This window comes from Fukomys damarensis, unplaced genomic scaffold, assembly GCF_012274545.1.
Source record: "Fukomys damarensis isolate Sample0158 unplaced genomic scaffold, DMR_v1.0_HiC HiC_scaffold_37, whole genome shotgun sequence".
Taxonomy (NCBI): Eukaryota; Metazoa; Chordata; class Mammalia; order Rodentia; family Bathyergidae; genus Fukomys; species Fukomys damarensis.
The window spans coordinates 45,817,230-45,832,041 of NW_022900949.1; the positions used below are offsets into that span (position 1 = coordinate 45,817,230).

General features: G+C 41.8%; 1 non-coding gene across 1 annotated transcript; it reads right to left on the reverse strand.

Moving 5' to 3' along the window:
• Positions 1-14,187: 14,187 nt before the first annotated feature.
• On the reverse strand, positions 14,188-14,259 carry Trnac-gca. Its single transcript has one exon. It is a non-coding gene; the product is annotated as a tRNA-Cys (tRNA).
• Positions 14,260-14,812: the final 553 nt, after the last annotated feature.

The window sequence follows — 14,812 nt, forward strand, 5'->3', positions numbered from 1 at the left end:
TACAGTTTTAATGACACAGTTCTGGAAGCACTACTGTGTCCTGATCATACCACGGCAACTGCCCCCTGGAATACTGAGCCAGGGTAACTGCTTCCTGCTGCTCCCGAAAGCTCATTAGCTTCCTGCCAATCCCACTCTGCCACCCTCACTGCTTATCCTGCTCCAAAGGCACCAGCCTGTTCTACTGGCTTCCACTAGGGTGACTGCCTCTGCCTCACATTCATCTCTGTAGTTTCAAGCTATTTGAGCCTGTCCAGATTATACTTGTCATTAGCAGATATTATTCCAACGGTAGCCAGCTCTTGGCTTCAGCTCCAACAAGCTCTTGACAACCTTGGTGTATATACCTGGCCGCTGCAAGACATTTGACAGCTCTCTGCTGCCCTCTCCTGGAAATACATGGCTTGTGTCAGCTCTTTGAAAAAGCCTCTGTGGACTCGGTAGGCCCAGAGACAAATGGCCACTTAATACCACGTAGGAAATGTTTCCAAGTTTAGTTACTGTTTTGCTACCACTTACTTGCCTATTTCACACTGACAATAAGCTAACCCGGCCTTCATTACATGCTAATAGATCTAAAAGACTCCTAAAGAGCCAGGCATCTACAGCAGATAGCAGACTTTTACCAGAGAGCAAATAGTAGACTTAAATGAAATGAAAGTGTGTGTGTGTGTGTGTGTGTGTGTGTGTGTGTGTGTATGGCATGGAAACTTTGGCCAAGTCCCTGCGATGCTCCCTCTTTTCAATTCCTCATCCGTACAATAACAAGGATAAAATATACAGAGGTAATTCACAAAGATTAGCTTATATAATTAATGCCTAGCAAGCTTGTTAAAAATTTAAATTTCTGAGTACCACCCCTAGGACTTTCATTTTTCAAGTGAGGCCCAGAGAGATCCATGCTTTTAACCAGCACTAGGGTAATCATAATGCAAAGGTCCATGAGAAACAGTAATCTACTAGCCATCTTCTACAGTATCTTTACATTCCTTGATTCAGCCAAAACTATGTACTATAAAGTTTAGAAATACAGTACCAGCTGACTAAGGATCTAGGGCAAACACAGGCTTCGGCAAATAAACATCTTTTATAAGCGTAATAATCACGAAAGATTTTTCCTACTTACCAAGTGATGATTCAAGTGCCCCACATATGCCTAACGCCAGCATCCAAGGTAGCAGAGAGTGCTGTAATTTGACAACCTTCTCTTCTATAATTTATCACACAAGACCTTGCAGCAAGAAGATAAATCGCTGAGTCAGCAAAGATTTTAACACCCAAGGGACAGGTAACTGCTGTTTAGAATGCGCCGTGGTGTTCTTCATTACACTTGGAGACATGAACTTGGAGAGCTTTTTTTAAAAACTGTTATTTTGCTTTACAAAATTAAGATTAAATCAACCAAACTTTAATTTTGTAATGTTGTTTAACAAAAAAAATATTTGTTTTTTTTTACAAGCTTCCACAGTGGCTGAAACTCCTTTGACAGCATTTCCAGGGCGGTGCTGACAGCTGGGCTTCTCAGATTTTAATGTACACTGGGATTGATGTGCTCTTGTTAAAATGTAGAATCTGCTTCAGCAAGTCTCAAGTGGAAACTGAGACTCTGTGTTTTTAACAAGTTCCTGGAAAAGCAAGGGAAAACCTGAACAAACTTTCTAGCTTGCCTTTAGTTGCTTGCTTGCTTTTTTTTTTTTTTTTTTTTTTTTTAAAAATGCCTTTGTTCTTTTTTGCTTTTTTTTTTTTTTTTTTTTTCTGGTACCAGAGATTGAACTTGGAACGGCACTTGCAAGGCAGGCACTAGCACCACTGAGCTAAATCTCCAGCCCTAACCACTTGCTTTTATCACCGATTTTAGAGGCCATCCTACTGAGCAATATACTCCTGATGACCTTGCTGCAGAAAACAGCCTCATGTAGGAGTCACAACAGTGATGGTTACATAGGTAGTTTATCAGGAACTTATGGGTGCCTCAGACTTTTATGTCAGTCAAAATTGCACCTTCAGAGCACACTTTGAGGCCTCAAGTTTCTGAACATGCATCTTAAAGGGGAGCTGTGAGATTTGATCAAGCAATCCAGACCACCAATTACCACACTTTTCCCTACCTCTAAGCACCTTACCCCTAAAGTTGAACCTGCAGGAAGCAGATCTGAGGCTACCTCTTTTGGTTGAAAAAACTCTTTGTCTTTTTGCAAAACTCATCATTTCACACAGATTGGCATTCTGTGTGCAGGCAAAACACATCTGTTGCAGTGACAGTGGGTGATCCCCAGGCTGCAAGTCTGCCAATTATGCTTTGAGTGTCCAGGCTTTCCTTACTTTCTGCTCCAAAGGAAAGCTGTCTGCATCAGACTCCTGGTGCTACCATTTATTAATCATCTGACAAATTGTGTACTTGGAGCTTTTTTCATGTACAAAACACCACCTCCCTCAAAGGGTTAGTGTAAGAAATAAAGGAAGGATGGCTGGGAAGCACCCAACAGGTAAAAACTTTCTCCTCCCATCCTTCCTGTGTCATTTTCTATCCTGTGTATAATGTCTTCCATGTCTAAAGCTATTGTCACTTCAAGAGAAGATAGAGTGACAGAAGCAGGGAGAGACAGATTTGAAGACATCACACTCTGGCTTTGAGGATTGGGGAAGTGGCCACAAACCAAGGAATGTAGCGCTAGACGCTGGCAAGAAACAAGGAGACAGATTCCTCCCCTCAGACACTAGAGTCCTGCCTTGCCTTTTGCCCACCTGAGCTGACTTGGAACTTATGTCCTCCAGGACAATAGCACAGATAGTCATTTGACCTTGACTTAACACTATATTTTTCCTGTTTCATTTGAACCCTGCCATGATTGCCCATTTTTACTCAACCAGAAGAAGCAAATCCCACAAGGAGTGGCCCTGTCTATCTTGTTACCTTTTGTATGTCCAGCAGTTGACACACAGTGTCAGCCAGAGCCTGACACAAAGTAAGTCTTCAGTATAAATCTGTTGGATGAATGGATGATCTCCTCATCACTTTGGTGATTTCAGAGACTGAGTACAATTCTCTGTGACCGGCACTGTTCTTGTTGAATCAAAAGCCTCAGTACAGATGCAAATAAATTCTGAGAGGAATTCCAGGACGAAAGGATACAGGATGAAACACCTCTGACACTACTGAAGACAATCTGAAGGGAATAAATGTAAGCTCCTGATGCTAAAAAGCAACGAGTCATTACTGGAAAAGGTAAAGGGAGGAATATTTGTTGATCACAGATAAGGAAACTCAATCTGGGAGTCTACATGACCTACCCAAGGTTCCATAATAAGGATTCTTCTTCAGGTTTCATAATCAAAAAGTTTCTACTGTGTAAGTGGTTCCTCCCACTTACTTCCTGGACTGCTAACAATACCTGATAGGAAACGTGTAGAAATGCACACTGTCCAGTTTTGCCACAGACTTACTGACTCAGAACTCTGGGGTGGAGCTGGCTTTTCACGAGCCATCCAGCAGATTCTATGCACACTAGACTTTGAGCACTACTGTACTCTACCATACTGCTCTCAGCATCTTCAAACATATACCTAAGAATATTAAAATAGCTAAGCCATTGGATCTACTAGTTACCCTAAAGAGTATAAACTTGCATGGTATACAAAATTAGGAGTGAAAAGAAAAATGATTAATAATTTTCATGGGATGAAAATTTAAGAGAAAGCCCAAAATGAGGATCCTGGTCCCACTCTTACTCCCACATGGTACATTTTACACCTTCAAAACTTCCATCCACAGCCTCTACCTCCATGGACAACACAGCACACTGCAGAACAGACACCATGAGGCCTAACTAGGCTGTCAGAGCTAGGAAAAGCTTATGAACTATAAGGAATACTCTGAGGAGGAAAAGACAAGCAATATTACCTTGGGAAGGGAAAGAATAGTTTTATATTTACTATTTTCCAAAAAGAAACAGGGGAAAGTGGAATGTTGGTAACAGATGAGATGTATGTGATATAATCTTAGCGTCTGTGCCACCCCGCAGTTCGTATATTAGAACCTAATCTTCTCCATGTGTTGGGATTAAGAGGTGCGCATTCAGGCAGTAACTAGGTCTCAAGGTTGGAGCCCTAATCAATGAAATTAATGCTTTTATAAAAGGCTGGAGAGAATGTGTTTGTCTCTCCACAGGGAGATAACACCATCTGAGAGGAATGAACAGATTCTAACTCTGCTGACACCTTGATCTTGAACTCCCAGCCTCTAGAATGGTAAGCAATGAAACTTGTGTTGTTCATCAGTTCCCTGGAAAAAGGTATTTTGTTAGAGTGAGCAGACCAAGGCAATATATTAAGAGGTGGAAGAAAATGTTAAAGAAAATAGGATCTAAGGGTAACATGAAGTTTGGGGGTCTTCTTTTAAATATTCCTGCATGTATATTAAAGGGGATACAGAGGAGAGAAGATAAAACAAGATTGGCAAAACGATGACAAATATTCCAATAGGGTAATAGCATGTTTTAATTCTTTGTATTTTTTAGTTTTTATGAGCATTTGAAATTTGCCATAATAAAGTTAATATAGAGACTCTAGTAGACAATATATAGACTATAGTCAATATATATGCTATGTATAGAGCATAGAATGTATATGTATGTATGTGTAGAGACAGAGAGAGCTATATATATATAGTTGTGATGCTTAAATAAGAGTTAAGAAAGAACATGTTAACACTTCATTTATTGAAACAAGGAAAAAGGCTAGAAGTTCCAGGAACTTTTAATGCAACTACCCCATGGTTTTAGTCTTAGGATATTAGTTGCAATCACTTCTACATGTAGGTTTCAGAATGTCAACAAGATAACTCATTTCTCCCAGAAAAGAAAAAAATCCCCATATTCTCACACTTAACATTACCAAGAAGAAGAATTGGCGGGGGGGAGATACTGGGAATTGAACCCAGAGCCTTTGCATTGAGCTACATCCCTAGTCTTTTTAATTGTTTTCTTTTATTTTGCAACAGGTTCTCACTAAATTGCTAAGTTATCTAGGCTGTGGTTGAAATTGAAATTGAAATCCTCCTGCCTCAGCCTCCTACAGTGCTGGAATTCTAGGCATTCACAAATATGCCCATCCAGCAGCCATGAAATTTTTAAGTGAGAAATACTTATCCTGAAATGTTCATTATTTATGCAAACTCCCAATTTAATTTGGTGTATATTTCTGTTCACCAAATCCAGCGCCTCTACCAGTATTCTATTCCCCGACCCAGATTTGACACTGTGGTCATAGGTTGATCCAAATTTATTCTCTACCTCAGTCTATGTTACTTCTTTCTCTTCTGCTCATCCTTTATCTCTCCTTTTCCTTCCCAAAATATTTTCTCTCTCGATGTCAATATTTAATGGCTAATTTCCTCCATACTGAATCTACATAACTGGCCCTAATCAAGGAAATCTTTTTTGAAAAATGATTGCAGTTGGTAAAACAGACCTAGATTCAAAACAAGTAAGTTAACAGCTCACTGGTTTCAACATTTCCTGAATAACTGCACTTCTTTCCAGTACTGCAAACCCAACAGTCAGAAACTAAGGAAACCGGAGGAAGCAAAGCGAAAGTAAAGAAACCAGAGTCAGCCTAGTCCTGAATCCTCCCAACTCCCACCGGGGAGAGGGATATTTATAGTTTAGCTGTTTATACTTGAGAAATGAATCTAGATAATTAGTCACTTTTAAAAGAACAGGCAAGGTTTATTTTGCAGAAGGGAAGCTAAAAAAAAAAAAATGGCAGGAGAATCAAGAGAAAGAGATCCTAAAGCACAAAGCTCTTTTTAAAAAAAAAAAAAAAAGAATTTCCCAAGGGCTCACATGAGTCTTCAGCCTCTGAGGTTGCGGGTAGATGGGACTTACGACCAGAGATCTGCAGAGAGAGAAACAAGTTCAGCAGCATTGCTGTAGTTGGGTAAGAGTTCCTCAAGGGCCTTTTTGTGCCTATAGACCCTTGGAAGGGAAAGGGACTTTTGAGACGTGAAAGGAAGTTAGGGCTGAACCTCCTCTGCCATGTGCTGTCACCATGGTGTGCTGTAGCATCGCAGGCCCAAAGTACCGTACCCAACTCTGAAACCGTGAGCCAAGGTTAACCTTTCCTCCTCATGAGTTGTTTTCCCCGCAGTGATGTAAAGCTGCCAACCACCAGGGTGCAGGGACTAAGCTGAGTTCTGATGTGAGGATTTAGAGTGTAAGAAAACTAGGCTTTGGGTATAAGTATAGGACCCAGGCGCAATGCACCCCGTAATTCCTAGAGCAGACACATCAGCTATGAATCTTCTATTTGCAGGTAGCAAAAAACATGACACCTAGGGAAGTTACTCTGTCTCACAACTGAAGAGTTGAGCTGTTGTCTGGCTTTACAAGTGACTTGCGGTAGCACCTGGGGCAGAACTGAGCCTGAAACTGGGCTGATAATAAGTCCACTCACCTGCAGGGGTTGCAACCCAGTAAACTTTCTGGTCTGGATTCGGGGACACTAAAGCACCAGGGGCTGAACCGTGACAAGCTAAGTTGTCTGGAGCTGCCACACAGACACCAAGGACCAAATAGAAATGGCATACTATGAAGGATCCATGGTCTTAGACTGAGGTCAAAGGTGAAGATCAAAATCAGAGTTGGCACCAGGTGAGGTTGAAGACACCAGCAGTCCCAAGTACTCAGGAAGTTGAGGTGAGAGAATCACTTGAGCCCAGGAGTTTGAGACCAGCCTGGGCAAGATAGCGAGACCCCATCTCATAAAAAGCGGGGGATAGAAAGGAGGAGGAGGAGAAGGGGAAAAGAAAAGAGCAAGAATGAGAAAACAAGAAGGGAAGGAAGGAGGGAGGGAGGGAAGGAAGGAGGGAGGGAGAGAGGGAGAAAGAGAGGGAGAAGTCAGAGCTGGAGAGTAGTGCATGATGGGACAACAGCAACAGCTCAGAATGAATGCTAGAGAAGGAGGAACCCGAGTCAGGCAGGACCCCAAGGCTGGCTCTGTGAGGAGGAGGTGGGCAGGCCAGGTTAAAGGTCAGGCTGTATCTGTGGTTCCTTGAATTTTAACATGAGTAAGTATCTCCTGGGAGGCTTTGTAAAATACAGACCTCTGGGTGCCACCTCCAGAGTTTCTCAGCCAGTCTAGTTGGGGATCAACCTGGTAAGTAGCATTTGTAACCAGGTCCCAGATGAATCCACTTTGAGAAGCACTGAACTAGCTGCTGATGAGACTCAGACAGAAGGACCTGGGGCAGGGGTGTGGGACCAAGGCAGTCACTGCAGGAAGGACATGTGGAGGACGTATCTTTGAACAGAGAGCCATTCAGGTCCCCTGAATCTAACTGACATCTGCATGGCATTTCTTGGCCTCCACTCTTTGCTCTGCACCTCTATTTTCACCACTGAAAAATGAAGCTATTGTAAAGTAGGAATTGCTGTCATCTATAGAACAATGACAATGTAATACACACAGGTGACATAACATTCAATTCTGACATTCAACTTACTAATGGGAAAACTATTACTATCCCTAATGTACACATAAAACAACCCCAGAGCTCAGAGAAGTTAGTTAACAAGCCACAAATCATTTCAGGGAGCTGCAGTAAAACTGTAAAAGTCCTCCTAATTGTATTAGAATGAAGAAGGTACTGTCCTTTCCAAGCAGGAAACCCAATTTTCCCCAGAGTAAAGCAAAATCCATCAAGGACTACATAAGAAGTTTTAGTTGTCATTTCTTTCCAAAGAAAGATGAGACAGAGATGTGCCTTGCTTAATGAAAGCTTAGGATCAATTCATTTTCTTTTTAAGAAGAATATAATCATGAGTCCTTTGATTTTTCTCGAAGGACCTCTGCTAAATAGCATGCTTCAAGGGGCCAGGGTTTGCTCAGTGCTTCCGCCACCTGCCTCTCAAGTGCAAGGGCCCAAGTTCGATCCCCAGTACCCCCCCAAAAAAAATGCATCCTTCAAAACACTGTACATCAAAAAGAACTTAAGTGAAGTAAGCAAGGTATGGTGGTGCATTTGTAAACCTAGCGCTTGGGAGACTGAGGCAGGAGGATCTCTGGGAGTTGCAGCCTAGTCTGAACTACATAGTGAATTCAAGGCCAACCTGAACCACATAGGGAGATCCTGTCTCAAAACAACTAAAAAATGTTAGGAGAAATCTATATGGGGATCATTTCCTTTCCATCACAGTTATAAATGGCCCATCTGTGTCTTATTAATTTGTAACTCTGACCCAAGGAATAAAGCCTGTTAGGTATGCTGAGGGCTGGGTCAATTACAGTTGGAAAGTTGGCAGCCATGAAAATGAACAACATATTATTTACATAAATCTTGATAATTCACATGATAAATACCATGTAGTGCTTAAATCTCATGTCTTGGAAAAAATATTAAAATGTTTAATGTGATTAATGGGATATATTATTAAAATTTTAAATGTTTATTAGTATTTGAAGATGTATGTCTTAAGCTGATGCCTTGGTTTGGGTACCCACCAAACCAGACCCTAAGTTAAGAATTTGAGTGCAGGGCTGGGAATTTAGCTCAGTGGTGCCAGTGCCACTGCCTGCCTCACACACACAAGGTCCTGAGATCGATTCCTGGTACCAAAAAAAAAAAAAAAAAAAAAAAAAAAAGAATTTGAGCTCAATTTTATGTGAGAGGTGTCCATGCGGCAGCCTGGTGGAGGAATGGAAAATGGAACAGAAAAGTGAAGGCCGCAGGTAAGGTTTGGATTATCATGCAAGTTACCACAGTAGAAAACAAATTTAATTCTAATGGGGAGTTCGGGGCCATCTGGAGGCTGTAGCATCTCAGAGTTATCTTACAGAAAAATAAAGAACCTGGGGCATTTAAACAGTGACTTCTGTCAGTCATTGTCTTGGGGCAGCTCCTGTAGGCGTTCATCTTCTGGCACTTCCTCTTTGTCAACAGACAAACAAACAAACAAACACTTTGGTAAACAAATGCAAAAGCTGGTTTCAGACAAGGGTGAACTATTACAGCAGAGGCTAAAAGGAAAACTGGCCAAGTATCTTTAGCATCTGCTGCACCTGAGCACCCCAGACCCTTCAGATTGAGCTCGGGGCAGAAGCTTGTGCACTATTTTTGTTTCCAGAGTATGCAATCAAAGGGTGCAGGAGTGAGAGGGAGAAAAGTGAGGCAGAAAAAGAAAGTAAAGTGAGATGGAGGGTGCGTTCCCAAGCTGGGAGTCACATGGGTGCAAGTGCAACTGATTGCTTCCTCTCACAAAGCTGTCTCCTCGGAAGGTTATGAACAACGGAACCCCAAGACAGTCTGTCCCAAGGAGGAGCATTTGCCCTGGACCTCTGCATCCCATGGATGAAAAGCTTTTGACACAGTACATGAATTAATTCCTCAGCACTTCCAGATTCCACATAGGTCTAGGTCTCATGGCCTCTCACCTGGCAGCAGGAAGGAAGCCAGGAATGGGAGGAGAGACATCCAGTGTGGGCAGGAGGGGAGGACTATGGGGTTTTGCCTGTCCAGAGCTGGTAAAACTCACACATAGTTGGTTATGCTGGTGTTGCCAGATAGAAAAAAGAGCCAAAAACCTCAGCAAGAGTCATGGCTCAAAGGATTTGAGGCACTGCCTGAGACATGCCTAAAACATGTTTATTATAATTTTTGTTTAATAAAAATTGCAAAACACCATGTGATTAATGATAAAACAGAGATAAATTCAATGTGCTATGGAAAGAGAAAAGACGAATTAACAAAGTTGTAGTTGCCACATATACTTTCCTTTTTTATTATTTTTAGATGGCAAAATTTGTATATATTTATTTTGAGGTGTTCACACATTGTGGAATGATGCACTCAAGATAATTAACATATGCACCCTTTCTCGGGTTGTGTGTGTGTGTGCATGTGTGTGTGGTGAAAACCCTCAAAATCTACTTTCTTAGCAGTGTTCGAGTTTACATTTTACTAATTGCAGGCACCTTGATGTACAACAGAAGTCTTGAACTTATTCCTCCTATCTAAATGAAATTTTGTAAACTTTGACCAACATCTCCCTAAAAACCCCTCCCCAATTCTAATCTTGGCTTTTAGCCACAGGCACCTGAAATGCTAAGTCATAATGCCCACGTGCAGCTCCAGCCTTCACTACAGCCTGCACCTACTACAGACACTTTTCCTGCTCTTGGATTTGCTAAAAACTTATAATCTTAGGGGTTGTTGTTATCTGGTGAATATACTGGAGAATCACATCCAAATACATTGCCACTGAAATCCAATTATGCCCCCCAAGTGATATGCTTCATTTGTATGATGAGGAGCTCAGGGCGCAGTAAGGTGGCTGTCACTTGAAAAGGTATTTCCTGACATGTCTCATACACTGGACCCCTAGAAGTTTTACCGGCTTTGCAGATCCTTACATTGTTGCAGTTTGGGATGCAGTGAAAAGGGCACATCACTCTCCTAATAATTTTTGTAGAAGTCCACAACCCAAGTCTAATCATAAGAAAATACCAAATGACCCCAGAGCAAGTTGACCAGGATATTTCAAAGGCATCAATTTTACCAAAAAAAGAAAAAGAAGGGGAAGAGAAGGGAAGGTGATGGAAGGGGGGGGAGAGAGAGAGAGTCAGAGCAGAGTTTGCAAAAGATTAAAAGATCTTAAGTGCAACATAGTGTCCCAGATTGAATCCTGGACAGAAAGGGCATTCGTAGAAAAAATATTCATGTGATCTGAATAAAGCTATGGAAACAGAAAAGATGAATTAACAAAGCTGGAGTTGTCAATACACTTTCTTTTCTACTATTTGTAAATGACAAAATTTGTATATGCTTATGATACCTACCATGATATTTTAAAATAAATGCACACTGTGGAATGGCTAAGTTAATATTCTGATTAGAGTAATAGTGCTGTACCAATGTTTGTCTCATAGTGGGAGAAAGATACCATGGTAATGTAAGAGTCAACATTAGAGGAATAGTACATGAGGCTTCTGCATGCTACTTTTACAACTCTTCTATAAATCAAAAATTTACAAACAGTGCTGTACAATACTAAGTAAAAGCTTGAAGAAAGGGAGATGGAAAGGGTCTGATTAGTAAGATTGCACATACAGAAAAGAAGAAATAAAGGCATATGTAACAAGTTGTGTGTGTGTGTGTGTGTGTGTGCGTGCTGTCAGGGCAGGTGACTGTGGGTTAGAGGAACGGTGGGTTTATAGGAACCAGGTGTTCTACTGTGAGGGAATGAATGAGCCAAGCCACTTGCACAAACCCCAGAGGAAGTGCCTCTTTATAGTTTGAGCCCTGGACACATGACTTACCTTACCCTAATCCAAGACTAAATGAAGCTTCCAGGAGGGGCAAGAGTATTTTGTAGGGGGCACCAGAATTTAAACAAGGGACCTCTTGATCTGCAGTCAAATGCTCTACCAGTGAGCTATATCCCCACAGACAATGATAAGCTTCATAGAAACACTTGTTCCTTTTCGTCTTTTTAAATTTTATTTATTTTGTATTAGTACATCACATTTACATTGCTTGTGGAGGTCGATTTTTATTCCAGTTTTATGACCTACATCACACTTCACAAGTATCTTTTGTATCTAAGATTCCTCTATGATTTAAATTCATCCTTCTCTTCTAGCCATACCACTTTCTGCTTTTTCCAGGGTATGCAAACGTACTTTCTTCCAGCACTCAAAGCTCAGTGCTATATCCTGTCTGATTTTCCAGCTTTTAAAACCCACCACCAATTGACCACAGATCTCAGGGGAAATTGTTGAATGTTTTGAGCATCAGAAGCTGCCAACAACTATGGGACAAGAAGGGGATGTTAATGGGGTGCTCATAAATGGACTTTGGAAGTTCACATTCAACTCTGACATGACAGGCAAGCGCGGCACAAGTGCACGCACTGCATATTGTACATGCTCATTCTTTCAGTGGGGATCTCACGCAGGGGCAACAGTCTCATTCTACAGCTGACACAACCACAAAAAACTGGATGTTCCTCATTCCAAAATTCACCTTTGATTTCTAGTCCCTTGAGTTCCAATCTAAAAAGTCTTATTATTTTGTGTGTCTCTATGATTGAGCAAAAATGTTAAAGAAATCTCTGTCACTGTAACAAATCCACCCTGACAAGGCCTGGCAGCCACTGTGGGGTGAGGCAGCCACTGCCTCATGTGCCCCCCAAGGACCCCAGACACCACCCCAAGCCCCTCCAGTCTGATGCCTAGAAGGAACCTCAGATCGCAAACCCAGTATATTCAAAACTAAAGTTGTCATCGTCTGGTCCTAACCTACATTTTCCTCTGCTTTGCTTTGCTGTAAAATTAATAGTTCAAATGGACTGGGACTTTGCAATGTTCCCAGCATGGCACTAAAAGTTTTACCCACAGCCTCTCATAATCCTCACAAAAGTCTTGTAAAATAAGCATTCGTATTAGTATAAAGATTTTGCAAATAGGAAGCTGAGGCACAGAGTGGTGACCTAGCCCAAGGTCACAGGGTGAACAGGTGGTGGGGCTGTGATTCCAGAGGAGGCTCAACATGAGCAGAGGTCCTGCCTGCTTCCCCATCTCAGTGGCTCCTCCCTGTCTGGGTTGGTGACTGAACTTAGCCATCCAGGCCAGAGCACTTGAGGCAGCTCTGAGCTCCTCCCATCTCTCTTTCCTAGTGCAGTCAGTCACAGGGTTCTGTTGCTTTTGCCTTTGATGCTGCTGAAGTCCAGCCCCACCCCTGCACGGACAGTGCCACCATCTCCAAAGTAACCTCCACCTCCTCCATCCCACCTCCATTGCTCCCAGAGCAGCCTGCTTGAAAACTAAGTCTACCTGATCACTCCTTGTAAATGCCTTCACCATAAACTCTAAATCTTTTGGTGCAATATCTCTGCCTGCCTCATCAGCTACAACTTCATCTCCCCATGCTACATTTTCTGTTCTCACTGCCTCCAGCCTCTATCCGTGCTGCCTCAGTAGCCTGTAGCAACAACCACCCTTGTCCACCACCTCCACCTGCATTCACCTCCATCTGTGAGGTGTTGATATCTCCGAAGCCCTGCTTGGCCATCGGCTCCACTAGGAAGCCTTCCTTTACCTCCACACCTCTATGCACAAGTAATCACTGTCTATTCTGCTCTATTACAACTAGCATATCTCAGCACAGCTCATGTCACCATTTTCTTGTTTTACCTCTACTTCCCACCTGAGGGCAGACTGATGGCCAGGGCTGTGTCTTCTTCACTGCCAGCCTCATGCCTTGCATGGTTCCCGTACATACGACTGCCTCGGTGTGCACTACTCAACCCAACATAAAGACACAGCATTGTCAGCATTGTAGGTATATGCATTGGTACCAAATGAAGGAACCCAGTGTGGGGCTGGCTACTCAACTGCATAAGTGAATTAGGTTTGGAAAGTGACAGAATTTCCTCAAAGGCTGGGGACATAGCTTAGTGGCACAGTGCCTGCCTGGCAAGTACAAGGCCCAATTTCCATTACTGAAAAAAGAAAAAGAAGAAGAAGAAGTTCCTCAAAATTTAAAAAGAAAAAAATCATGTAGTTCCCTAATCTTAGGCTAGGGCCAGGGATTTAGCTCTGTAGTTCCACCACCTGCCTCACAAGCACTAGGACCTGAGTTCAATTCCTGGTACCCCCACAAAAAAACTAATCTTAGGGCTATTTTGTGTTTATCCCCAGCAATGTCCCATGGATAAAGATTTTATTCTTTCATTTTTCCCTGAGATGCAGAGAAGTATGGGCACTGACCCTGAATTTCTGGGATTTTCTTACAACAAAAAGGGTTTAAAGCTAGATGGACATTGGAAACATCACATAATAGGGTTTTGTGACAACCTTTTAACATTATGAGTAATGTATTGAACTTATTGAGAGTATGTGTTCTGAGTTCAAATTCTGAGTGTGAATACCCTCTATAGTATTTTGACCTGGAGCAAGTTGCTGAGCTTCTTTGAATCTCAGTCTTCTGATATAAAATGAAAATGCTGATAGTGTGTCCTATAAAATTTTAGCGATAAATGAAGGAGATAATGAATGTAAAGAGCCTACGCTTCAGTTTGCCAATTATTAAAAATGCAGGGGGACATCAGTTATTATTCAACCAGCCATAAGGCAAAGAGATAATATCTAAAGTTAAGGTCAATCCATATTCTTTTAGAAAAAAATAAGAACAGGGGGCACCTGGATTTGAACCAGGGACCTCTTGATCTGCAGTCAAATGCTCTACCCCTGAGCTATACCCCCAGCGAAATAAATTTGTTTTCATAGTGCATCTGTCTCTCAGCATTCTGATTTTAAAAGCTTCCAGTGACTCAGGGAAGCTATAATTAGAGAGAATGTTGCCTAGAGGGAGCCTGGGCATTACAAGTTTTAGAAGAGGTTTATAATGAAAAAGACAGGATTCCTAAGAACTAAGTTCTCAGAGCCAATAAATTCTTCTTAGATCTGCCAATCCCCAAATCTTCAATCTTGTCCACCATATTTCACATAAGATGAACCTCAGTTTCAGGTAAAAATTACCAGGTTCCTCATAAATGGCACCATCAATATAAAGTGAATGATTGATACCTGTGATGTTTTCCTTACCCAAAACTTGGAACAACTGCCATTCTCATTCCTCTCCATGACCTCACAGAAATGAGCTCTGAATTGGCACTTGCCAGACTATTTGTTGCATTAAATTGACTCTGGGGGGAGAACATATTTAACTAACAATCTGTGTGAGATGGCTTTTCCAAACCATAACTGAAAGGTGATTTTAATCAATCAGATAAAAACAGATGATCACCCAGGCATG